This window comes from Dasypus novemcinctus, chromosome 26 (assembly GCF_030445035.2).
Source record: "Dasypus novemcinctus isolate mDasNov1 chromosome 26, mDasNov1.1.hap2, whole genome shotgun sequence".
In the NCBI taxonomy this organism is placed as follows: domain Eukaryota; kingdom Metazoa; phylum Chordata; class Mammalia; order Cingulata; family Dasypodidae; genus Dasypus; species Dasypus novemcinctus.
In genome coordinates this window covers 12,312,017-12,336,760 of record NC_080698.1, presented here as the reverse complement: position 1 = coordinate 12,336,760, position 24,744 = coordinate 12,312,017, and the positions used below count along the sequence as shown (strand labels likewise).

Here is a 24,744-nt window from a genome sequence, read left to right as displayed (position 1 = left end):
TTTCACAACACCCTACCTCACTAAATACACAAAAATCAATTCAAAATGGATCAAAGACCTAAATGTAAGAGCCAAAAAATTATAAAACTCCTAGGAAAAAATAGAGTGACACATCCGCAGGACCTTGTGTTAGGCAATGATTTCTTAAGCTTTCCAGCCAAAGCACAAGCAACAAAAGAAAAAACAGATAAATGGAACCTCAGCAAAATGAAAAACTTTTGTGCCTCAAAGAACTTTATCACTAAAGTAAAATGACAACCTACACCATGGGAAAAAATATTTGGAAATCACATATCTGATAAGGGTTTATAACAAAATCCTACAACTCAACAACAAAAAAGACAAACCTATTTTATTTTATGATTTTTAAAAAAGATTTATTTATTTATTTCTCTCCCCCCCAGTTGTCTTCTCTCTGTGTCCATTCCCTGTGTGTTCTTCTGTGACCGCTTCTATCCTTATCAGCAGCACCAGGAATCTGTGTTTCTTTTCGTTGCATCATCTCGTCGTGTCAGTGCTCCGTGTGTGCAGCATCATTCTTGGGCAGGCTGCACTTTCTTTTGTGTTGGGCAGCCCTCCTTATGGGGCACACTCCTTGCACATGGGGCTCCCCTATGCAGGGGACACCCCTGCATGGCAGGGCACTCCTTGTGTGCATCAGTACTGCGCATGGGCCAGCTCCACACGGGTCAAGGAGGCCCGGGTTTGAACCGCAGACTTCCCATGTGGTAGGTGGACGCCCTATCCATTGGGCCAAGTCCGCTTCCCCAAACCAATTTTAAAAATGGGCCAAAGACTGGATTAGATATACAAAGAAGATATAGAACTCTCAGCCTTAGCGCCATCTTGCTGGAAAACTCTATGCCATGTGAGCCAAGTGGTGGAAGAAGCGAATGTGCAAACTAAAGTGCAAAAGAAGAAACGTGAGGCAGAGGTCCAAGTAAACTGTTAGCGTGTGCACCCATGGAGACAAGGGGAGCAGGAATATGGAATGGCAGAGGCCTGGGATGCTCGTACAAGTTACTGACTGCATGGTACTGTCTAGAATTCTTCACAATGGATCTAGAGCATTGTAAATGACAATGGTCGTCAAACTTCCGTGAACACCTCTGAGAGACCCATCTTGCTCACACCAAGGCAGTCTCTTTGGTCCTTTGCCCTGGACCTGTGAAATTTTGAACTAGTTCTGTTCTCAATTGTGGTCAAGTTTTAACACAAAATAAATCATCTTGTCTGCTGTTTAAAAAAAAAAAAAAAAGAAGATATATAAGTGGCCAAAAAGCATATGAAAAGATGTTCAACATCATTAGCCATAAGGGAAATGCAAATCAAAAACATTTCATACCCAACAGAATGGCTTCTATTAGAAAAAGATGAAATATTACAAGTTTAGAGACTATGTGGAGAAATTGGAATACTCCTCATTGCTGGTGGAAATATAAAATGGTGTAGCCACTGGGGAAGACAGTTTGGCAGTTCCTCAAAAATTTAGGTATAGAATCACCATATGACCCAGCAGTACTACTTCTAGGGTATATACCCAAAATAATTGAAAGCAGGGACTTGAACAGATGTTTGCATACCGATGTTCTTAACAGCTTTATTCACAATTGCCAAAAGATGGAAGCAACTTAAGTGTCCATCAACTGATGAATGGATAAACAAAATGTAGTACATACACAAAATGGAATATTATTTAGCCCTAAAAAGGAATGAAGTTCTGATACATGTGACAACATGGATGAACCTTAAAGATAACATACTGGGAATTGGATTTGGCTCAACTGATAGAGCATCTGCTACCACATGGGAGGTCCAGGGGTCAAACCCAGGGCCTCCTGACCTGTGTGGTGAGCTGGCCCATGCGCAGTTCTGATGCATGCAAGGAGTGCCATGCCACACAGGGATGTCCCCCACATACAGGAGTCCCACACGCAAGGAGTGTACCCTGTAAGGAGAGCTGCCCAGCACGGAAAAAGCACAACCTGCCCAGAAGTGGCGTTGTACACATGGAGAGCTGACACAGCAAGATGATGCAACAGAAAGAGACACAGATTCCTGGTGCCACTGACAAGAATGCAAGTGGACACAGAAGAACACACAGTAAGTAAATGGATACAGAGAACAGATAATGGGGAGGGGGGAAGGGAGAGAAATAAATTTTTTAAAAATCTTAAAAAAAAAAAAAAGGATAACATGCTGAGTAAAATAAGCCAGACACAAAAGAATAAATACTGTATAATCTCATTGATATGAAAAAATTAGAGAAAACAAACCAATAGAGTCAGAATCTAAAATATAATTTACCAGAGGAGAGGGTGGGGGTAGGGAATAGGGAGTTAAGGATTGAAATGTACAGTTTCTATTTGGGACAATGGAAGAGTTTATGTAATGGGTGATGGTGATGGTAACATAACATTGTGAATGTAATTAAAGCATTGATTTATACATTTGAGTGTGGTTAAAGAGGGAAATTTTAGGTTGCATATGTTACTAGAATAAAAATTTTTTAAAAAATCCATGGAAATGCATAGCACAGTGAACCCAAAGTTAAACCATGAACTATAGTTAATAGTACAATTAGAAAAATGTACAAGGAGAAAAAAAAAGATTTCACTAGGGAAAAAAAAAGGATTCTGTGATAAAAAAATAATAAAATTTAAAAACCACAGATCCAATAAAACCCTCACGGGAGGTGGATGGGGAAACTTGTCCAGGGTCAGCCTCTAGTTTTCTGCCCTTCAGGCCTGGTCTGCCCCCCGCCCCACAAACCTGCTGGCCAATGGAGCAGGCAGCAGGAGGGCCTCTATGGAGGCATGGCTAGAAGCAGCCACTCAACATAGCTAAGAGGCTCTTGGCTGAATGACGTCTGAGGTCTCCTTGGCCTGGGATCTCATGGGGAGGAGCCACTCTCAACAGAATAAACTACCCCCAACTCCCCTGGAAGCAGTGGGACACCACCTCAGGTCAGCTGCCAGAAGCCCTCAAGATCCCAGTCTGTTCTTTTTTTTTTTTTTAATTATTATTTTTAAAGAAGGTTTAGGTTACATAAAAGTCACATTGAAAATATAGGGGATTCCCATATACTCCTCCCCATACTTTTCCTTGTTTACATCTTTCATTAGTGTAGTACATTTGTTACCATGTACTAACCATGGTCTATAGTTTTACATTGTGGTTTACACTTTGCACCACACCATTTTATAGGTTTTGACAATGTATAATGGCCTGTATCCCGTCATTGCAATGCCATGCAGAACAATTCCAGTGTCCCCAAAATGCCCCATATTACACCTATTCCTCCTTCTCCCTCCCCTCAGAACCTCTGGTGACCACTGCCTTTATATCAATGTTACAAGTTCTTCCATTACTGGATAATTAGTCTACTTTAGTCCATAGTTGTATTCCCCCCTTATGTTTGTTCCCACGTCTTGAGGATTTGGGGGTGGTGATGCCTACTCTGCTTTGGTTCCAGTCTGTTGTTACTTTCAGGGAAATGTGGGGCCCTGGCTTGGGAGGTGGGGCTCCTGGGCTCCAGGCTGCCTGACTGCCTCATGGCACAGCAGCCTTCTCTTTTAAGGGAAGCATCTGGGCACGGTCGCTCACCCCTTGAGGGCAGAGCCTGTGACTTCCTTTGTATTGTGTCCTCATCAGCACAGGGTCTACACACAGGGCCCAGGATCAGGCACAGGACAGGAGCTCAAGAATCCTTAACCTAAAACACAGTTTTGTCCACTTTTAAAATGAGGCTTCCAACAGGTGGTTCTTCCCACCATCACCCCCAAAGTGGGATCTTCCACAGCAGTGACCAACTTGTCACACTTTACAGAGTGAAGTTTTCTCCCCCCTCCTTCTTTTTGCCCGTACATTGGCTCTGGCAGGAGGGAATCTCCTACACTCTGGAAAGGGTGGGTGCTGCGCACTTCCATTTCTTCTCCTGACATTCTTTTCAGTGAAGCAGAATTTGAGAGCATGTGCTTGCCCTGGAAGCTCAGTGGAATACTCAAGTGGGTCATGACAGACGGTAAGGGCAAGATCTGGTCCCTGTTTTAGAGGTCATAATCCCTTTGTCATGAAACACTCAGAATTTCAGGGATCAGGACACTGACCTGTACTCAGTTGAGGTGGGGCTCCTATGTCCCCCCTCCCTCCTTCGTATTAAGGGACAGGTCCAGCATCAATGACCACAACCCGAGGCCCCACCTGTTCTCACCTCTGGCAGTGACTGAGACCTGAGAGCCTGTCCTCATCTCCAGGTCTCATGACAGGCTCTGCTCTTCCACTACTTCCTATAGCCTGGGGTTGGAGGAGAGCCAGCGAGCTCTTCCAGACCTCACAACCATCTCCAGAGTCCAAAGGCTGCTTCTGAAGCCCTCCCCAAACTCACTGATCCCTGGTTGCCCAAGTCCCTGGTCTTGGGGGGAGGTGGCAGGCTTTGTGACTTCACAAAACGCTGTCTTTGTGACAAGTCTGAGCCTGGTGAAGGAGGAGCTGGGCAGAGGGCAGCTTCCTGGAAACATCATGTGAATTTTCATAGAGAGACACCCCACCTCTGAGGGAATGTAGAAGAACTGCCCCACCGGAAGAGCCCAGGATATCTTTCCACACCTCGAGACGCCTCTCCTTGATGACTTGGAGTCCTAGGCCTAACTGGGTACTCCTGGTTCTCTCTGGAAACATCTCCAGGTTCCACGCACGTGGCAGTCAGGATTGAGGAGGAGTAGAAGGTGGGTTACTCCAGGTGCTGGTAGAGGGTGTCTGACTGGGAGTCGGACCAGCGTCTGTCCGTTAGACAAAACCATTCTTCTGCAGGCACTTTAGAAGTAAAGGAACTGATAGAGCAGGAGGCTTTATCTGACTTGAGTCTCCATCATGGTCTGCTTTAGCAGACTCTAGAGTACCTTTGAATGGGTCAGGCCACAGATACCTGACAGTGGAAAGGTCTTGTGGCTACAAAACAGACATTGCCAACAAACAAGGGCTTCTGGGATCTTGGAGGCCAAGCCAGTATAGACTCCCTAATGCCGACTCCACTGTCATTTCCTCCCAAAAGGACTGACAATCTCTGAGACAAAAGAAGACTGTTGGGGTGATGGTTAAAAAGGTCCAAACACCTCTGACTGCTGCTTCCTCCTTAAGTGCTCTGCACCTGCTCCTTAACCTCCAAGTGCTTCCTGGAGCATGGCCTCTGGAAAGGACAGGGCCCCAGGAAGCAGTGGAGATGACAGGTTATCATCTTGTAATTAGGCTGTGGGATCTGACCTGCCCTGGGAGTATCTGGAGGCCAGAGTTTGGCCCTTTTCCTCCTCTAAGTCCCTGCTTAGTGCTGGACGACAGGTCCATTGTGAGGGTCAAGGTTTACCATATCCAGCCAACCACTCCTGCTTCCCGCTTTTGCCTTTACTTTTTTTTTTTTAAGATTTACTTTATTTATCCATTCCCCCCCACCCCCTCTGCCACAACCCTTGTTGTTTGCCCTCCTTGTGTCTGTTCATCCTCCTTGTTTCTTTAGGAGGCACCAGGAGCCAAACCTGGGACTTCTGATGTGGGAGGGAGGTGCCTAACCACTTGAGCCACCTCTACTCCCTTGGCCTCTACTTTGTTTTTATTAAAGATTTATTTATTTATTTATTTCTCTCCCCTCCCCCCCCCACCCCAGTTGTCTGTTCTCTGTGTCTATTTTGCTGCGTCTTCTTTGTCTGCTTCTGTTGTTGTCAGTGGCACGGGAATCTGTGTTTCTTTTTGTTGTGTCATCTTGTTGTGTCAGCTCTCTGTGTGTGCGGCGCCATTCCTGGGCAAGCTGTACATTATTTCGTGCTGTGTGGCTCTCCTTACAGGGTGCACTCCTTGCACGTGGGGCTCCCCTACGCGGGGGACACCACTGCATGGCAGGGCCCTCCTTGCGCGCATCAGCGCCGCGCATGGGCCAGCTCCACACGCATCAAGGAGTCCCAGGGTTTGAACCACAGACCTCCCATGTGGTAGACAGACGCCCTAACCACTGGGCCATGTCCACCGCTCCTTGGCCTCTACTTTGATTGTGACATCACCACCTGTCTTAGTTTGCCAAAGGGCTGCCAATGCGAAGTACCAGAAATGTTTTGGCTTTTATAATGGGAAATCTATTAAGGTAAAAGCTTTCAGTTCTGAGGCCTTGAAATGTCCAAATCAAGGCATGATCAGAGATGCTTTCTCACCAAAGTCAGCTACTGGCAATCCTGGTGTGGTGAAGCAAGATGGTGGCTGATCTCTGCTGAGGTCCCTGCCTTCCCCTCCAGAATCTACCATCTCCCAGAGCTCAGCTGTGGACAACCAAGCATAGGGTTTGTCTCTTTCCAGGCATCCTCTTTCAGTCTCTGTCTTCTCTGCCTTTCTGCAGCTGTAAGTGAACCTGGAGTCCTTTCCCTCTCTACTTTCTCCTTTCTCTCACATGGCAGGATCAAAAATGGCAGTTTTCTTTCTCCTGTGTGTGTATGCATCTCTCTGTCTGTTTTTATCAGACCCAGCAAGAGGGTGGAGACTCAACCTGAGTCACGACTCACTGACGTAGTCCAATCAAAAGAGTCTCACATCCACAGCAATGGATCAATTCAAAAATAGTATTTTTCTTTTTGGGATTCATAAAAGAATTTCAAACTCTTGCACCATCGTACCAGAGGCCCCAAAGGAAGTAGGGGAGTGTGCTCTTGGCAAAAGTTCCAGATGTAGGCTTTATCCCAGCAGAGAGGCATGGGTGATTAGCTGCTTGGAGAGGGCAACACGTCCAGCTACACATCCAAGAGACTTCTTCACTTTGACTGCACTTCACCCTTGATTAGCTGTAGCCCTTGTAAGCACAAGGAGGCCAGAAGCAGAGCCTCCAATCTCCACCCTTTGGCAAACTCAGTTTTCAGTTCTCTGCTTGGATGGAGAGGGGACAGGTGACCCCCAAGAATGGATACTCCATTACTTTCCAGTGCTCCTAAAAAATGTGCCCAGGATTATTTCTTGTAAGGAGCATGTTTCTCATTTAAATATGGGAAGCCCAATTTCCTCTAGCTGGCAGTACTGAGGGCAAAGAGAAACCACTCAGGGCTAAGGTTGTCCTGGAGAACCTCAATTGGGACAAGTACAGATGGACAATAATAAAAATCGGAATAGATACCATTTAATAAGTACTTACTATGCAGCAGGCCCCAAGCTTAGCACTTAACATGCATTATCATATTTCACCTCACAACAGCACTGGAAAGGAGGTATTATTTCCATTTTCAAGCCAGGGAAACTGAAGTACAAGAGAGATGGAGTAACTAGGCTGAGGCTCCACAGCTGGTAAGTGGGGCCACTCAACTGCTGCGCTTTCTCCTAGTACAAAATCTCCCCAATAAAGAGGAAAAGAAACTACTCTATTTTCTTATCCCTGATCATCAGTGAAGGGTAGAAGGAAGGAATTTGAGCCTGATATCACCCAGATTATGAGCACTTGGATAAGGCAGCCTTGACTGCTTAGATCTGTCTAATCTTGAATGATACCTACTGGGAGGTAGCTGTTCTGATTTTCTTCTTAAAATTTTGGAGATGATTCAAGAGAAGCTAGGGGGCCACTGTAGGGGAATACTTGGAGTGCCATCCAGTTCAGTTTGGATTTCAGATAAATAATAAGTTAAAATACATAAATGTCATAAATACGGCATGGGGTTCCTCTGGGGGCTCCTTGCTCTGGATGGGGACCCTGTACGTTGGACATAGGGTGGGAATGGGAGGTATCTGTTCATTTCCCCCTCAAGCCCAGGCCCCTCTATCAAGTTGTGTCTGGGAAGGCAGGGTGTGGGGACTGACTCCTGGAGCCTTCAGCTGCTGTGGCCACTGGACAAGGCGGGAGCTTAAGCTTTTGCCTTAGTGGAGCCTCAGTTTCTTCATCTGTAAAATATGAGTGGTGGACATGGGAATACTCAGATAGAAAAGGTTGCTTTGTACACCTCTTGCTCTTGGAGAATGTGGTAATGTTTTCCCTCCCAGGCAGGGGCAGGACATCAGGTGAAGGACAGGGATTTCCTCTTTGGCAAGGCTGGGGTTGTGATATTCTTAGGTGGAGCAACAGTCTTGTCCAGTCAACAGGAGAGCAGGAATGGCTGTGAGACAGCCTGCCTCATCTCCCAGCCCCAGGGAGTTGCCAGGGTTATGGGGGTGACACCAGGGTGGGGATGGGCTGGTGGGAGCACCTGGAACAGGTGATCCAGAAAGTGCTGGAAGACAAGGGATAGGGGGGAAGAGATGGAGGGAGCAGTCAGGGCCCAGAGGACTTGCTGCTGGCAATTTCCCTACCTCAAGGAATTGGCGGGCTTGGGGGCTGGGGCAGATGGAAGGTGCCTGAGTCTGTAGCCCTTGGTGATGGAACCAGGTCTGGGTCATTCTGGTACTTTCTCTGTTGCCCAGCAGCTCTCTGACTTTTCAGAGGGAACTGCTTCTTTCTCAGGCTAGGGTGGGAGGTGGAGTGAGGAGGCAGGGTAGGGTGGGGCAGAGTCTAGAGCAGTTCTATCAAAGAGGCCAAGGAATCTCTCCTGTGTGATTCAGGATCAGCATGCCAGAGCCAAGCTGGACATGACTTATCCATGGCTTTGTGCTCGCATATTCTTAAATGTGAAAGTGTTGATGGTGAGGACTGCTGCCTAGTGCAGGCAGGTACGGGATTGTATGTCCAGTTCACCAGTGTTTGCTGTTTGGTGACCATGTACATGTGTGGGTAACACCTATCCTGTGAAATGTGTCAGTGACCATGCCTGGAATGTGTGCACAGCCTGAAAAGTCTGAGTGCTGATCCTTCCTGGTCTGGGGGTCTGGGGGGTACCTGCAGGTATATGGATGTAGGGTTTGGGTGGCAGGCATGGAAGGGGCTGCATGGATTGTAGATATGCAGAGATTCTGGAGGGAACAGCTGCTGGATAGGCCCTAGATGGCTCTGGTTATGCTTCCCTAGCCTCCTGGGCTCTGGTTTCTCCAAAGCTCCCCCTCAGTGTCCCTCAGACCCAAAGCCACTTGAGCTTGCCAGGTTGGGCTTTCAAAGGACAGCTGTGCCATCTTGTGGTGGACGGAGACAATGTTGGGAAGCGGTGGGTTAGGTCCTGAGTTCCTACAGGATTGTGCCTTTCTGGACCTCCAGCCATTATGGAAGTCACCATCTGGCTGGCTAGACCTCAGAGAGTACTTGAGGCTAGAACGCTCCATCCCTATGTGTTTTGGGTCCTTGACCCAAGAAGACACGGCAGGAAAGTCCGCTGAAAGAGTGCTGGAGGATATAAGAAAAGGTGCATTACGAGCATGGCTTCTGGACCCACAAACCTGGGCTCCATCTCTCTGGATTCAGATTTCTCATCTGTATAGGAAGCTAACCTACCTTCTAAATGAGAAAGGAGGCTAACCTACCTACCAAAGGAAACAGTATGAATAAAACACTTGGTTCAAACCGGAGCTTTGCCACAGAGGTCAAAGTAAATGGTAGTGGGGAGCAGATGTAGCTCAAATGGTTGAGTGCCTGCTCCCCATGTATGAGGTCCTGCCTGCTTCCCATGTATGAAGTCCTGGGTTCAGTCCTTCTGAACAAACAAACAAAGTAAATGGTAGTGAACAAAGTTCTAGAAACTGAGATGAGCACAGTAAATTTTGTGTGTTATGGTGGGAGAAAGGATTGCTGAGGGGGGATGTCTGTGATGATGCCCAATACACATTCTAGAATCTTGCGCCGTGAGTTCCAAGTTACACATTTAAGTGAAGAAGGTCTCTTTTCTGGGAATAGGGGTATGGGTTCAGTGGGAAATGGAATCAAGAGACTGAGCATCCAGGCCTTAGTATCTTACTAGTTGTGGAAGTTGAGCATCACAGCATGGAAGCTGGAAATGTACAGTATTGACCAGAAGTTTGTTCAAGATTCCCAGAGAGATCATGAGCTCTGTTAGGCCTTGAAGGCTGGGTATGATCTTGTCAGGTAGAGATTCTGCTCAACTGTAGAATCCTATTTGCCTTTAATGTCCTCAGTGAGGGATCCCTGACTAGGCAGGAGTCATCCTGGTGCTGCTGTTACTTTGTTGTGTAATGTTAGGCAAGTCATTCACTCTCTTTGGCCTCACTTTTCTAAAATGCAAAATGAAAGAATTGAATTAGATAACCTCTAAGGTCAGCCCTGACTTAATCTATGGCTGTTTTATTTTTCCTTTTCTCAGCTTCACATACAATAATTGGGAATAAATTTTTATATTTAATAAATATTAATAAATATTTATTGATGCCTACAGGATAGGTCTTGAATAGAAAGACAAAGAAACAAACAAATCATAGTGCCTTGTTTTTTTATCAGTACTGTGATTTTTGATATTTATTCTTGTAAGAAATATTTTCTTAAATCCTGGTGTCTTCTAGGTATGATGGGGAAACAGAGTCACTGCTGTCACACAGGGAAGAATATAAAATTCTGGAGAGGCTAGGAGTTGGGGGAGGGAGCAACCATTCAAGGGAGGTGAAAACCAAGTAAGAAAACACCTACTGAATGAGGCTGTCAAGGATGAGTGAACTTTTTTTAATTTAAGAAAGTTACAAAGGATACATGAATATTTCCTGTGTTAAAAGATCCAAACAATATAAAGTACACACAGTAAAACATAAAGGTTTCCCTTCACTCTTCCCCATCCCTAGGGATAACCACTGTTGAACACTTCGTGTGGTCTTCTGAGTTCTTTTCCTATGCAATTTAGTAAAATATGTATATTTAGCTTAAAAAAAAAAAGATTTTTAGGGGATCATGCAGAATTATCCACCTTGCTTTGCTCACTTACCCTAGGTCTTAGGCATTTCTCCAGTCAGTACTATATCGTCCTTTTTAAGCAACACGTTTCTGTAGGGTCGAGTCCCAGAAATGGAACTGTGAGGTCATCGGTATATGCAACTTTTTGATAGGCTTAAATTTTGACATATACTACGAAACGTCTTTGGGTCGAAGGTCAGCAGTCCAAGATTGGGGACGATTTGAGCTTTGTGGTGCGAGGAACTCCGAAACCGTGACTCTTCGGACCAGGGTTCTAATCCCAGTTCAATACTCAGTTTCCTCATGTGTTTTTAAAAAGAGGATGTTCAATTTGAGGGTCTCTGAGCTGCTTCGGTGGCTGAAATTTACGTCAAGTCCAGGGTTGACCATCGTTACCTTCAAGCAATTACTGAAAGTAATTATTAAGCTCCCACCGTATCAAGGTGCTGAGAAGATATCAAGCAGCCAAAGTCTGGTCTTTCGAGGAACTGAGGCTCACTTGCCGCTTCCGCCTTTCGAAGCAGCCAGAGTATACAGCACAGTTCGCGTCTACCAAAACACTACAAATCCCAGAACTCAACGCGCGGAGGCGACGTTCTCAAACGCCAATGCGGACGGGTGGCCGTGCCCTAGGAAGAAGCGGAACTTCATGTCCCAGGGGGCAACGGGGCTTAAGTTTGTTTTCTTTTTCTCTCCGCCTGCGCAGGCGTTCATCACCCGCCACTAGCCTGCGAGCCTCGCGCCAACTCGGCGCGCGCGCGCGCGCGCGCGGGGCACGTAGCGCGCTAGTGACGCATAATATGTGGGCCGCTCGGGAGCCGTGGTCGCGCTGTGTGTGTGTGTGCGAGTGAGGGAGTGTGAGTGCGGGACCTAAGGCGGTGTGTGTGAACTGTGGCCGCTGGGGGGGTCAGGGGGGAGCGGCGGAGCCGCCGGGGAAGGTAAGTGGGGAAGGGAGGGAGACGTCTTTCTGGGAGGCAGCGGGAAGACAGGGCGAGCGGCCAGACCGGCGGGAGAGTGGGCGCCGTACTGGGGGAGGGGTGGCACCTGCCTGGGCCACCGGCGGGGAGGGGGCGGGCCGGGCCGGCCGGGCGACTGGCCCCGGGGCCTGACAGGCCCTTTCCTCCTCCAGATTCCTGGCCCGGGGGCGGGGCCTCTCCGTTCTTCCTCGGTCTCCGACAAAAGCTTCCCGAGAGTAACTCTTCTGTCCGGAGTGGGGGACAGGGGCATGCTTGTCCCTGCCTGGAGGAAGGGCTCCCCTCATTCCCTAAGTTACCTCTTTACTCCCAAGCCTCTGTTCCGTACGGTCTGGGGGTCTCCATCTTCCCTGCCGTACGCGGCCCCCTTCCCGGATGGTGTCTCCGCCTCCAAACCCAGCCACCTGGGCGGGATCTCCCCTCCTTCGGCCTCGTGCCACCTCCCCCTGCGCCCGCCTGTCTCTCGGACCGGGAACTCCTCCCGCCTCCGCGGAGGGGTGGAGGGGAGGGGCGGGGAGAGAGGTGCGATAGTCCGGCAGCATGGAGCCCAGTCTCAGAGTGTCCGCCGAACTTCCCAGGAGCTTATTTCCGTGGGTTATAGCTGTTTTCAACTAGGGTGTCAGAGGCGTTTGCTTAACTCGGTGTGTTCTTCCTAGACGATCTCAGTCTCTCTTCCTCTTTCTGCAGTGGTAGCGCTTTTTGCCCATTTGCTGAAGTAGTAGTTTTGGAGTGTTTGTAGTACTTCTAAGTTTCAAGTGACTCTTGTGTCCACGTCTTGTTGGTCTCAGCTTTTCCATACTTTATCTTTTCAATGAAGCTTTTTAATTAGCCTGCATGTTTTAGTTATATATTAGCAGCATCTTCCTGTACTAAACGCTTTGTTAATGTACAGGGCGAGGAGTTCATTAGCAGTGTTATTTTCTTTTTCCATTTACCTGGTGTTTATCTTTTAAGGTTTCTGTGAGCGTGTATATTTAGACTTTCTAACTGGAAATCGATTTGGTATCTTTCTGCTTGATGCTGTCAAGATTTTTTTTTTAATAGGACTATTCACTATCCATTTTCGAGTGTTTTTTTTTTTAAGAGGTATTTGGGATTGAACCCAGGCCCTCGTACGTAGGAGGTAGGCGCTCAACCAATGAACTAGATCCACTCCGCATAGTGATATATTTTTAAATGTTAAGGAGATAATAGAATTGTAGGGAATATAGGGAAATCATTTTATGCTTAACATCTCCTAGGTAGTTGCTGAACACTGATTTCCTGTTCTACCTGTTGTACAATTGTTAAATTTAATAGAAGTGTTATGTAGTAGAATAAACCACATAGTTTTAAGTGATTGGAGTTGGTTTATTACCAGTTTCTTTGTGTTTTTGTAAAAGATGGTCATGGACAACAGTAGAAAATTATGTATGATTTCATATGTCGTGGTAACTATTGGGTAAAATTTTATTTGAAACTCTAAACTTGGATCCTCCCACCCTTTTTTGTTAATAAGGAAAAATGCTAACAGACATTTTTCAGGATTATAACATTCCTAAGGGATCTTTCCTTAACATGGACTTTATTTTAGGCTTTGGGATAGTTTCTGCTGAATAGGCCATTCAGTATTGTGGATTAAAAATGAAGGGGCCAGATTTTATGTTTTAATTAAAAAGTTACAAAAATTTATACTGGAAAAAATGGTAGAGCTGGAGTAGGAACGTATAATGAGAAATCTCTCTCCCTTCTTTATTGCCCTGAAAGTCAGTTACCTGTCACAGAAGTAAGAGATTATTATCCGTTCTTGTGTATTTTTCCAGGAATATTTTATTGTTTTATTCCAGGGATGGGTATATATGTATATACATATATATGTCTATATACATTTTATATATCCCCTTTAAAAATATATATATCCCTTTTTATTCATGAATGGTGGCATATTATATTAGAGTTCTACACTTTGCTTTTCTTATTTGACAGTATATTTGGGAGTGGTCCAAATTAGGAAAGCAAATGCTTTTTAATCTTTTCCAACTTTTTATTATGGCTAAATGTGCTTCTTTTTCGTTTCTTGTTGTTTTTAGAAGGCACAACCATTCCTGATTCACTGTGTTCTACAGTGACTTCTTTAAGTGGTATGCAGAAATCATGGCCTAATAGCGACACAGTAGTTACCACTGAGTGACTATCTAGGATGGGACAATGGGCTAAATAATTTATTTACATTGTTCTGAATTTTCACAACCACCTGGCCCCTTTTTGCAGATGAGGAAACTGGTTGTGACTCAAGCGGTTGAGCACCTGCTTCCCACATGGGAAGGTCCTGGGTTTGGTCCCCAGTGCCTCCTAAAAAAACAGTTACAAAAAACGGACAACAAGCAAATGAAAAAAACAACTCGGTAGCTGATGTGGTTGTGTGCTGGCTTCCCACACATGAAGTATGGGGTCCCTTGCCCCAGTACCTCAAAAAAAAACAACAACCAAAAAACCTCACAACACAGTGAATCAATCCTGTGCATAACAAGATGATTGTCTCTTTTACATTTTGTATTAATAATAGTCTTTCATTGATGGTAAAAGGAATTAGCATTGATATGATTTTAGGGTATTATAAATTTATTTTTTCCCTGGGCAAGTCGTTATTCCCAGTTACTATTTTTAGACATAGATTAATTGGGAGTTCTGAGAATGATGCAGTAAGTATATATGTCTTTCTTATTTGAACTCTAAAATTGTAATATTTTAATGCCCTTGAATTGATCCTTATTAGACGTACTATTTTTTTAAGCTTTTTTTTTGGTCTTTATTTTTTTATTTTTATTTTTATTTTGCCTTTATGTGTTCTACTGGGCTGATTGCTTAAATTATCCAAGAGGCATTCTCTCGTATCCTTTTTCCTCATTTTTGGTAGTTAAAATTCATATAACGTAGTTATCCAATAACCACTTAAGTGTACAATTCAGTGATATTTAGTATGCTCACAGTGTTTTACCACTGTCAACTCTATCTAATTCCAAGGCATTTTCATCAACCCAAAAGGAAATGCTGTACCCATTAAGGAGTAACTACTTTCCTTGCTAGCCCCAGCCCTTGGCGACTACTAGTTTGTCTCTGGATTTATCTAAACTGTATGTTTCATAGAAATGGAATCATACAATTCTGTTTTGACCTTTTGTGTCTGGCTTCTTTTGCTTAGCATAATGTTTTGTTTTTTTATTTTTATTTTTTTTTTAGCATAATGTTTTTAAGATCCATCTATACTGTAGCATGTATCTGTACTTCATTCCTTTTTATAGCCAAGTAATATTCCATTGTGGAGATAGACTACATTTTGTTATCTATTCATCAGTTGATGAACATTTGGGTTTCCGCTTCTTGGCTATTACAGTGTTGCTCTGAACATTCATGTACAAGTTTTTATGTGAACTTTTTTATTTTTATTTTTTAAGAGGTACCGGGGAACAACGCAGGACCTCATACATAGGAAGCAGGAGCCTAACCATTTGAGCGACATCCACTCCTGAAATGTGTTTTGAATTGTTTTGAGTATATTCCTAGGAGTGGAATTTCTAGGTCATATTATTCTGTGTTTAACTCTTAAAAAACTTTCTGAGGAAATGCCAAACTGTTGTCTATAGCAGCTGCACTATTTTAGATTCCCATCAGCTTATTTATTTATTTATTTATTTATTTGTTTTTGATTGTAGTCATTCTGGTCAGTGTGAGGTAGTATCTCTTTGTGGTTTTGATATGCATTTCCCTCATGATTAATGATGAGCATTTTTTCATGTGTTTATTGTCCATTTGTATATATTCTTTGGAGAAGTGTCTGTCTTTGTCCATTTTAAAATTGTGTTTTGTGTCTTTTCATTATTGAGTTGTAAGAGTTCTTTATATATTCTGTATACTAGACCCTTATCAGATACGTGATTAGCATGTTTTCTCCCATTCTGTGAGTTGTCTTTTCACTTTCTTGTTAGTGATTTTTGCATAAAAGTTTTTAATTTTGATCAAGTCCAGTTTATCTATTTTATATTTTGTTGCTTGTGCTTGTAGTGTCATTTCTAACAATCTCTTGCCAGATCCAAGGTCATGAAGATTTACCTCTATGTTTTCTTTTACAAACTTTATAGTTTTCACTCTTAAATTTAGATCTGCCATCCATTTTGAGTTAATTTTTATATATTGTATTAGGTAGAGGTGCAGCTTCCTTCTTTTGCATGTGGATATGCAGTCATCCCAGAACCATTATTGAACGGACTACTTTTTCCCCATTGAATGGTCTTTGCACCCTTATTTGTTTCTGGGCTCTCAGTTCCATTCCACTGTTCTCTGTGTCTATCGCTTGTCTAGATTACTGTAGCTTTGTGTTAAGTTTTGAAATGGGGAAGTGTGAGTCCTTCAACTTCGGTCTTTTATTCTAAGATTATTTTGCCTTTTTGGAGTCCCTTGCAATTCAATATCAATTTTAGGTTTAGTGGTTCCATTTCTGCAAAAACAAAAGTCATTTGGATTTTGAGAGATAGCACTGAATCTGTAGATCCCTTGGGGGGTGGAGGTAGTTTTGCAGTCCTAAAAATATTCAGTTTTCTAATTCATGAGCATAGGATAATCTTCCATTTACTTCGGTCTTTAATTTCTTTCAGCATCTTTTGTGGTTTTCCACAATCCTTGTGCCTTTTTGGTCAGATTTATTTCTAAGTATTTTATCTTTTTGATATTAAAATGGACTTGTTTTAATTTCAATTTTGAATTGTTCATTACTAGTATATAGAAAGAACGGATTTTTGTGTGTTGATCTTATATCCTGCAACTTTGCTGAATTGATTTAGTAATTTTAATAGTTTTTTCTTTTCTTTTTTCTAAACAAATCAATTTTGGTACATACTAATAAACCATACAATCCATCCAAAGTATACTAATCACGTAGTTGTGCATTTATCACTTTGATCCTAAGTAGAGCATTTTTGTTATTTCAGTGATAATGATAATAAAAAACAAAAAACCAGACAGACAAAATTCATCACCTCTCAGTCTCTCTCTGCTTCCCCTACTGTACATAGCTGCTATTTTTCGCTTGTTCTTTTCCGCATTTATTTTTTTAAGCAGTTTTATTGAGATATATTCACATACCATACAGTCTGTCTAAAGTGTATAACCAATGGCTTTTAGTATAATCTCAATGTTGTGCATTCATCACTACAAAAAATTTTAGAATAATTTTATTACTCCAAAAAGACACCCCTCCATAGTCCTTCCCAGGCCCTACATATCCACTAGTCTGATGCCATCTTTATAAATTGATTTATATGAACATTTTGTATAAATGGAATCATACAGTGTGTAGTACTTTGTGTTTGGTTTCTTTCACTTAGCATAATTTTTTGTCTGATATTAATGTCTTATAACAACAACACACAGTTGTTCAGTTTCAAAGAAAAACAGTCTTGTATACATAGTATTACCCATATTCATATTTCACATGAGGTTTTATTGTGCCGTACAGTCCCATGTTACATTTTTTAGCTTTCCTTTTAGTTACATATGTGACCTTAGACTTTTACTTTCATCCGTCATACCCATACAGTACAAACATTATGTTGTGATTTCACCTTTTGTATTTATTACAGAGATTAACACTCATCATTTTACCGATACTACACAAGTTAACCTCACCTCTTTCTATTTTCTGGGTAACCCATATTCAAGTTACTAACTCCATGAGTGTACACAATATATTTAGTTCATAATAGCACAATCATATCGTATTTGTCCTTTTGTGTCTGGCTTACTTCACTCAACTTAATGTCTTCCAGGTTCATCCATGTTGTCTTATGCTTCATGACTTCGTTTCTTCTTAGAGCTGTGTAATATTCTGTCGTGTACATACACCGTGTTTTTTTATCCATTCATTGGTTGATGGACACCTGGGTTGTTTCCATCTTTTTTTTTTTTTTAATTTTTCAATCTTTTGGCAATTGTGAATAATGCCGTTGTGAACTTAAGTGTGCAGATGTCACTTGGTACCATTGCTCTCAGTTCTGGGTATATACTAGTAGTGGTATTGCCAGGTCACGTAGCAAATCTATATTCAACTTTTTTAGGAACTGCCAAACAGTCCTCCTCAGTGGCAGTACCATTCTACATTCCCACTAACTGAGTAAGTGTTCCTGTCTCTCCAGAGCCTCTCCAACACTTGTAGTTCTCTGTCTTTTTAATAGTGGCTATTCTAATAGGTGTGAAATGATATCTCATTATAGCTTTGATTTGCATTTCCCTTATTGCTAGTGATGTTGAACATTTTTTTCATGTGACTTTTTACCATTTTTATTTCTTCTTTAAACAAATGTGTATTCAGGTCTTTTGCCCACTTTTTAACCGGGTCATTTCTCTTTTTATTATTGAGTTATAGGATCTCTTTATATGTCAGGGATAAAACCCTTACTGGGTATGTGATTTCCAAATATTTTCTCCCTTTGAGAATATATTGGCTGCCTTTTCATCCTTTTGACAAAGTCCTTTGAGGTGCAAAACTTTAATTTTGAGGAAGTCCTATTTATCAGTTTTATCCTTTGTTGCTCATGCTTTGGGTGTAATGTCCATGAAACCAATACCTACCACAAAGTCTTCTTTTTTTTTAAACAAATCAATTTTATTGTTACATATTAATAAAGTACACAGTTCATCCATAGTGTACAATCAGTGGTATTTGGTATAATCCCATAGTTGTGCATTCATCACTTCAGTCATTATTAGAGCATTTTCATTATTTCAGTAATAATAAACAAAAAATAGACAAACATGAAAAAAGATCTTTAAGATATTTCCCTACATTTTTTTCTAGTAGTTTATGATCCTGACTTTTATATTTAGGTCTTTGATCCATTTTGAGTTGATTCTTGTATAGGGAGTGAGATAGGGGTCTTCCTTCATTCTTGGGTCATGGATATGCAGTTCTCACAGCACCATTTGTTGAAGAGACTGTTTTGTCTCGGTGACATGGATTTGGTAGGTTTGTCAAAAGCTAAATTGACCTTATAGATGAGGTTTATTTCTGGACTCTTAATTCTTTTGCATTGATTGAGGTGTCTGTCTTTATTCCAGTACCATGCTGTTTTGACCACTGTGGCTCTGTAATATGCTTCAAGGTCAGGCAGTTAAAGAACAATGCAATTCTTTTTTAGAATGGTTTTGGCTATTTGGGTGGACTTTCCCTTCCAAATGAATTTGGTAATTGCATTTTCTATTTCTGTAAAGTAGACTGTTAAAATTTTGATTGGTATTGCATTGAATCTGTAAGCCAATTTGGGTAGTATTGAAATCTTCATAATATTTAGTTCTAAATTCATGAACATGGAATATCTTTCCATTTATTTAGGTCTTCATTGGTTTTCTTTAGCATTGTTTTGTAGTTTTTTACATATAGGTCCTCTACTTCTTTGGTTAAATGATTCCTAGGTATTTGAGTCTTTTTGTTGCTATTGTAAGTGGAATTTTTCTCCTGATTTTCCTCCTCGGATTGTACAGAAACATTATTACTGGCTTTTGCATGTAGATCGTCTATCCTGCCACTTTGCTAAAGTTGTTTATTAGCTGAATTTTCTAAATATAAGATCGTGTCATCCACAAATAGAGTTTTACTTCTTCTTTTCCTGTTTGGATGCCTTTTATTATTTTTTTCTTGTCTAATTGCTCTAACTAGAACTTCTAGCACAATGCTGAATAACAGCGGTGACAGTGAGTGTCCTTTTCCTATTCCTGATCTTAGAGGGAAAGCTTTCAGTCTTTCCCTATTGAGTATGATGTTGGCTGTGCTTTTTTATATACACCCTTAATCATATTGAGGAATTTTCCTTCTATACCTGTTTTTTGAAGTGTTTTTTATCAAGAAAGGATGTTGGATTTTGTCAAATGCCTTTTCTGCATTGATGGAGATGATCATGTATTTTTTTTTTCTCTTCAATTTGTTAATGTGGTATATTACTTTATTTTCTTGTGTCGAAGCACCCTTGCATATCAGGACTAAATCCCACTTGGTCATAGTATATATGTTGTGTTTTTTTTTAAGAGGTACTGGGGTTTGAACCAGGGGCCTCTTAAATGCGAACCAGGCACTCAACCACTGAGCTACCTGCTTCTTTATAAGTATTTTGATATCCTTTTGGATTCTATTTGCAAATACTTTGTTGAGAATTTTTGCATCTATGTTCTTTAGAGAGCTTGTTCTTTAATTTTCTTGTATCTTTATCTGGCTTTGGTATTAAGGTGATGTTGGCTTCATAAAATGTGTTGGGTAATTTTCCCTCCTCTTCACTTTTTTGGAAGAATTTAAGCAGGATTGTTATTTGTCTCTAAATGCTTGGTAGAATTCACCTGTGAAGCAATATTTCCTCGATCTTTCTTCATTGGGAGACTTTTGATGACTCATTCTATCTCTTTAATTGTAATTGGCTTGTTAGATTCTTGTATTAATTGCAGCATTAGTGTAGGCTGTTAATGCGTTTCTAGGAATTTGTCCATTTCATCTAGGTTGTCTAGTTTGTTGGTACACAATATCTCATAATATCCTCTTATGATCCTTTCTATTTCTGTGGCGTTAGTTCTAACTTCCCCCCTTTCATTTCTGCTTTTATTATTGGCATCTTCTCTCTTTTTTTTTGTTAGTCTAGTTATGGGTTTATCAATTTTATTGATTTTCTCAAAGAACCAGCTTTTGGTTTTGTTGATTTTTCTCTATTTTCTTTTTTAACAAATCAATTTTATTGTACATATTAATAAAACATAAAGCCATCCACAGTGTACAGTAGTGGCATTTGCATATAGTTGTGCATTCATCACTTCAGTCATTTTTAGAGCATTTTCATTATTCCAATAATAATAATAATAGAAAACAAAAAACAGGGGAGTGGATATAGCTCAAATAGTTGAGTGCCTACTTTCCATGTATGTGACTGGGTTTGATCCCTGGTACCTCCTAAACAAACAAACAAATAAAAAACTCAACTATCACTCTCATTAGGGAGTGGATATGGCTCAGTGATTGGGCATCTGCTTTCCATGTACAAGGTCCTAGGTTCAATTCCCTGTACCGCCTTAAAAACAAATAAAACTCATCACTTCTCAATCTCTCAGTACTTCCCCTACCATACATAGCTGCTATTCTGTTTCCTTCTCTCTACTATATTTATATTTATATCTTGTAAAAAGTCTTAGCAGTATCAGTCATACTCATATTTTACATGAGGTTTCACTGTTTTACAGTCCCATGTTACATCTTTTAGCTTTCCTTCTAGTAAAATAAGTGACCTTAGGTTTACCTTTTCAGCCACTGTCTTACCTGTATAATAGCTCTGCTAGTTACACTATGATGTACTTTCATCATTTCTGTTCCTTTCCAAAGACTTACAAACAACCTTTTTATCATACCAGTTCTGCACAGATTAAACCTTCAGCTTTCCATTTTCTACACTCATTCTATTTTCTGGTGATCTATGTCCTAATATTAACTCCACGAGTTTACATAATATAATTAATTCATAATAGCCCATTCATACAGTATTTGTCCTTTTGTGTCTGGCTTGCTTCACTCAGCTAAAATTGAAGATCTGACTACACACCTGGATGAACTAGAAAAAGAATAGCAAACTAATCCCAAACCAAGCTGAAGGAAAGAAATGGTAAAGATCAGAGCAGAAATAAATGCAATAGAGAACAAAACAATAATATAATCAACAAAACCAAAAGTTCTTTGAGATCAACAAAATCAATAAATCCTTAGCTAGAATAACAAAAAAAGAGAGAAGATGCAAATAAATAAAATCAGAAATGAGGGAAGTGAATGTGGCTCAAGCTTTTGGGCTCCTTCCTACCACATGGGAGGTCCGTGGTTTGGTTTCTGGTGCCCCTTAAAGAAGACAGTCAGCTGGTGCGACAGGCAGGCACAGCAAGTTGACATAACAAGGACGCAACGAGACATAAGAAGAAAAATGTAATGAGAGACACAAAAAAAGTAGGGGGCAGAGGTTCCCAGTGCCTCCTGAAGAGGACAAGCAGGATGGCGAGCTGATGTGATGGGAAGGCACAGCAAGCTGATACAACAAGATGATGCAACAAGAGACACAGGAGGAGAAACATAACAAGAGACACAACAAAGCAGGGAATGGAGGTGGCTTAAGTGATTAGGTGCCTCCTTCCCACATTGGAGGTCCTGGGTTTGGTTACTGGTGCCTCCTAAAGAAACAAAGAAGATGAACAGACATAGCAAGTGCAAACAACGAAGGGTTGGGGAGAGATAAATTTTTATTTAAAAAAATCAGAAATAATAGAGTACATAAGAGGATACTATGAACAATGGTATGACAAAAAACTACACAATGTAGATGAGATGGAAAAACTCCTTGAAACATGTGAACCTCCTACACTGACCCTAGAAGAAATAGAAGACCTCAACAAACCAATCACAAGTGAAAAGATTGAAACCGTCATCAAAAACCTCCCAAAAGGAAGCGGATGTGGCTCAAGTGATTGGGCTCCCGTCTATCATATGGGAGGTCCAGGGTTCGATTCCTGGGGCCTCCTGGTGAAGGCAAGCTGGCCTGAGTGGAGAGCTGGCCTGCATGGAATGCTAGCCTGTGTGGTAAGCTGGCCCAAGTGGAATGCTGGCCCATGTGGCAAGCTGGCCCAAGTAGAGAGCTGGTGCAGCAAGATGATGCAACAAAAAGAGACACAGAGGAGAGAGACTAAGAGATGCATTTGACCAGGGAGCTGAGGTGGTGCAAGAGATTGAACACCTCTTTCCCACTCTGGAAAGTCCCGGGATTGGTTCCTGGTGCTGCCTAAAGAGAAGACAAGCAGACAGAATAATGCACAGCAAATGGATACAGAGAGCAGACAATGGGGTGGGGGTGGGGAATAAATAAATCTTTTAACAAAACAAAACAAAAAACTCCCAAAGATGAAAAGCCCAGTACCAAATGGCTTCACAGGTGAATTCTGCCAGTCATTTAAGGAGGATCTAATACCAGTCTTGCTCAAACTCTTCCAAAAAATTGAAAAGAAAGAATGCCACTAAATTCATTCTATGAAGCCAACAACACCCTAATACCCAAACTGTGTAAAGATATGAAAAAAATTTGTAGACTAATATGTCTCGTGAATATAGATGCAAAAATCCTCAACTAAATACTTGCAAATGAGTTCAAAAGCACATTAAAAGACTTATATACCATGATCAAGGGATTTTATCCCAGGTATGTAAGGGTAGTTTAACACAAGAAAATCAATTAATGTAATAAACTATTAATAAACTGAGGAAGAAAAATCACATGATCCTCTTGATTGATGCAGGAAAGGCATGTGACAAAATATAGCACCCTTTCTTGATAAAAACACTCCAAAACATTGGAATAGAAGGAAGCTTTCTCGGTATGGTAAAGTGCATATATGAAAAACCCAGAGGTAGCACTGTATTCAACAGTGAAAGACTGAAAGTTTTCCTGCTGAGATCAGGAAAAAGACTAAGATGCCCACTGTCACCACTCTTATTCAATATTGTGCCAGAAGTTCTAACTAGAGCAATTAGGCTAGATAAAGAAATAGAAGGCGCCTGAATAGGAAAGGAAGAAGTAAAACTTGCACTATTCATTGATGTGATCCTATATCTAGAAAATCCTGAAAAAAAACACAGTATAACCACTAGAACTAATAAGTGACTCAGCATAGTGGGTGGAATACAAGATGAATAAGCAAAAAACAATAACTTTCTATACACTACTGATATGCAGTCTGAGGAATTTCTTTCAGAAAAATAATTCCATTTACAGTAGCAACAAAAAGAGTCAAATATTTAGGAGTAAACCTAACCAAGGACATAAAGCGCCTGTATTCAGAAAACTATAAAACATTACTAAAAGAAACCAAACAAAACTTAAATGGAAGGACATTCTGTGTTTGTGGACTGGAAGACTAAACATCTTTAAGATGTCAGTTCTACCCAAATTGATTTACAGATTCAGTGCAATCCCAATAAAAATTCCAATAGCAGTTTTTGCAGAAATGGAAAAGCTAATTAATCAAATTTATTTGGAAGGGTAAAGGGCCCTGACTAGCAGAAAATATCTTGAAGAGTAAAGTTGGAAAACTCTTATTTCCTGACTTTGATGCATATTACCTAGTTACAGTGGTAAAAACAGCATGATAATGGCATAAGGACAGACAGATTGACCAATAGAACAGAATCGAAAATACAGAAATTGATCCTTACATCTGCATTCAAGCGATTTTTGACAAGACCATTAAGCCCACCCATCTTGGCCAGAACAGTCTGTTCAACAAATGGTATTGGGAGAACTGGATAGCCATATCCAAAAGAAAGAAAGAAGACCCCTATCTCACCCCTTATACAAAAATTGACTCAGACTGGATCAAAGACTTAAATATAAAAACAACAATCATAAAACTCCCAGAAGAAAACATAGGATAACATCTTCAAGATCTTGTGGTAGGTGGTAGTTTCTTAAACCTTATGCCCAAAGCATGAGTAACAAAAAAAAATAGATAAATGGGACCTCCTCAAAATTCAAAACGTTTACACCTTAGAGGATCTCCTAGAGCCAGCTCTGCTACAGGGCAGTTAGCAAACACCCAGAGCGCTCTGGAGCTAGCTGAAGCACCTGTTTGGAGGCTCCAGGAGGCCAGAAGAGCATTCTGCAATGTCCTTGGGGGAGTGGAAGGAGGAGACTGCCCATCGGCAGAGAAGACTTATAAGTAGAGTGCTCTACGCTGGAGGCTGGTGCCCATCCTCCACTGGAGGCACAAGCCGCCTCAGGAGCTGTTCGGCTGGAATCGAAAGCTCCACTTCCCCAAAATGGAGAAGGAAGAGACGGATGGGCACCAATTTCAGCTACTGATGAGGAAATTCAATGGGCTAAAGTATAACCCTGAGAACAGCTAAAGCTTGAGCCTGTCCAAGTCAGAAAGAGGCTGGGAGCTGCCATCTTAACTCTGCCTGGC

At 41.6% G+C, this 24,744-nt stretch overlaps 1 protein-coding gene across 2 annotated transcripts in view; it reads left to right on the top strand.

Moving 5' to 3' along the window:
- Positions 1-4,637: 4,637 nt before the first annotated feature.
- Positions 4,638-24,744, top strand: part of DCAF1 (DDB1 and CUL4 associated factor 1) — a 92,664-nt gene continuing 72,557 nt past the window's right edge. Inside the window, exon 1 of one of the 2 annotated variants that reach the window (XM_058288141.2) lies at positions 4,638-4,727. The gene's annotated coding sequence lies outside the window, so the exon portion shown is untranslated. Of the gene's footprint in view, positions 4,728-11,486; positions 11,713-24,744 lie in introns of those variants that run through there. The other variant, XM_004451771.4, reaches the window with a different exon arrangement.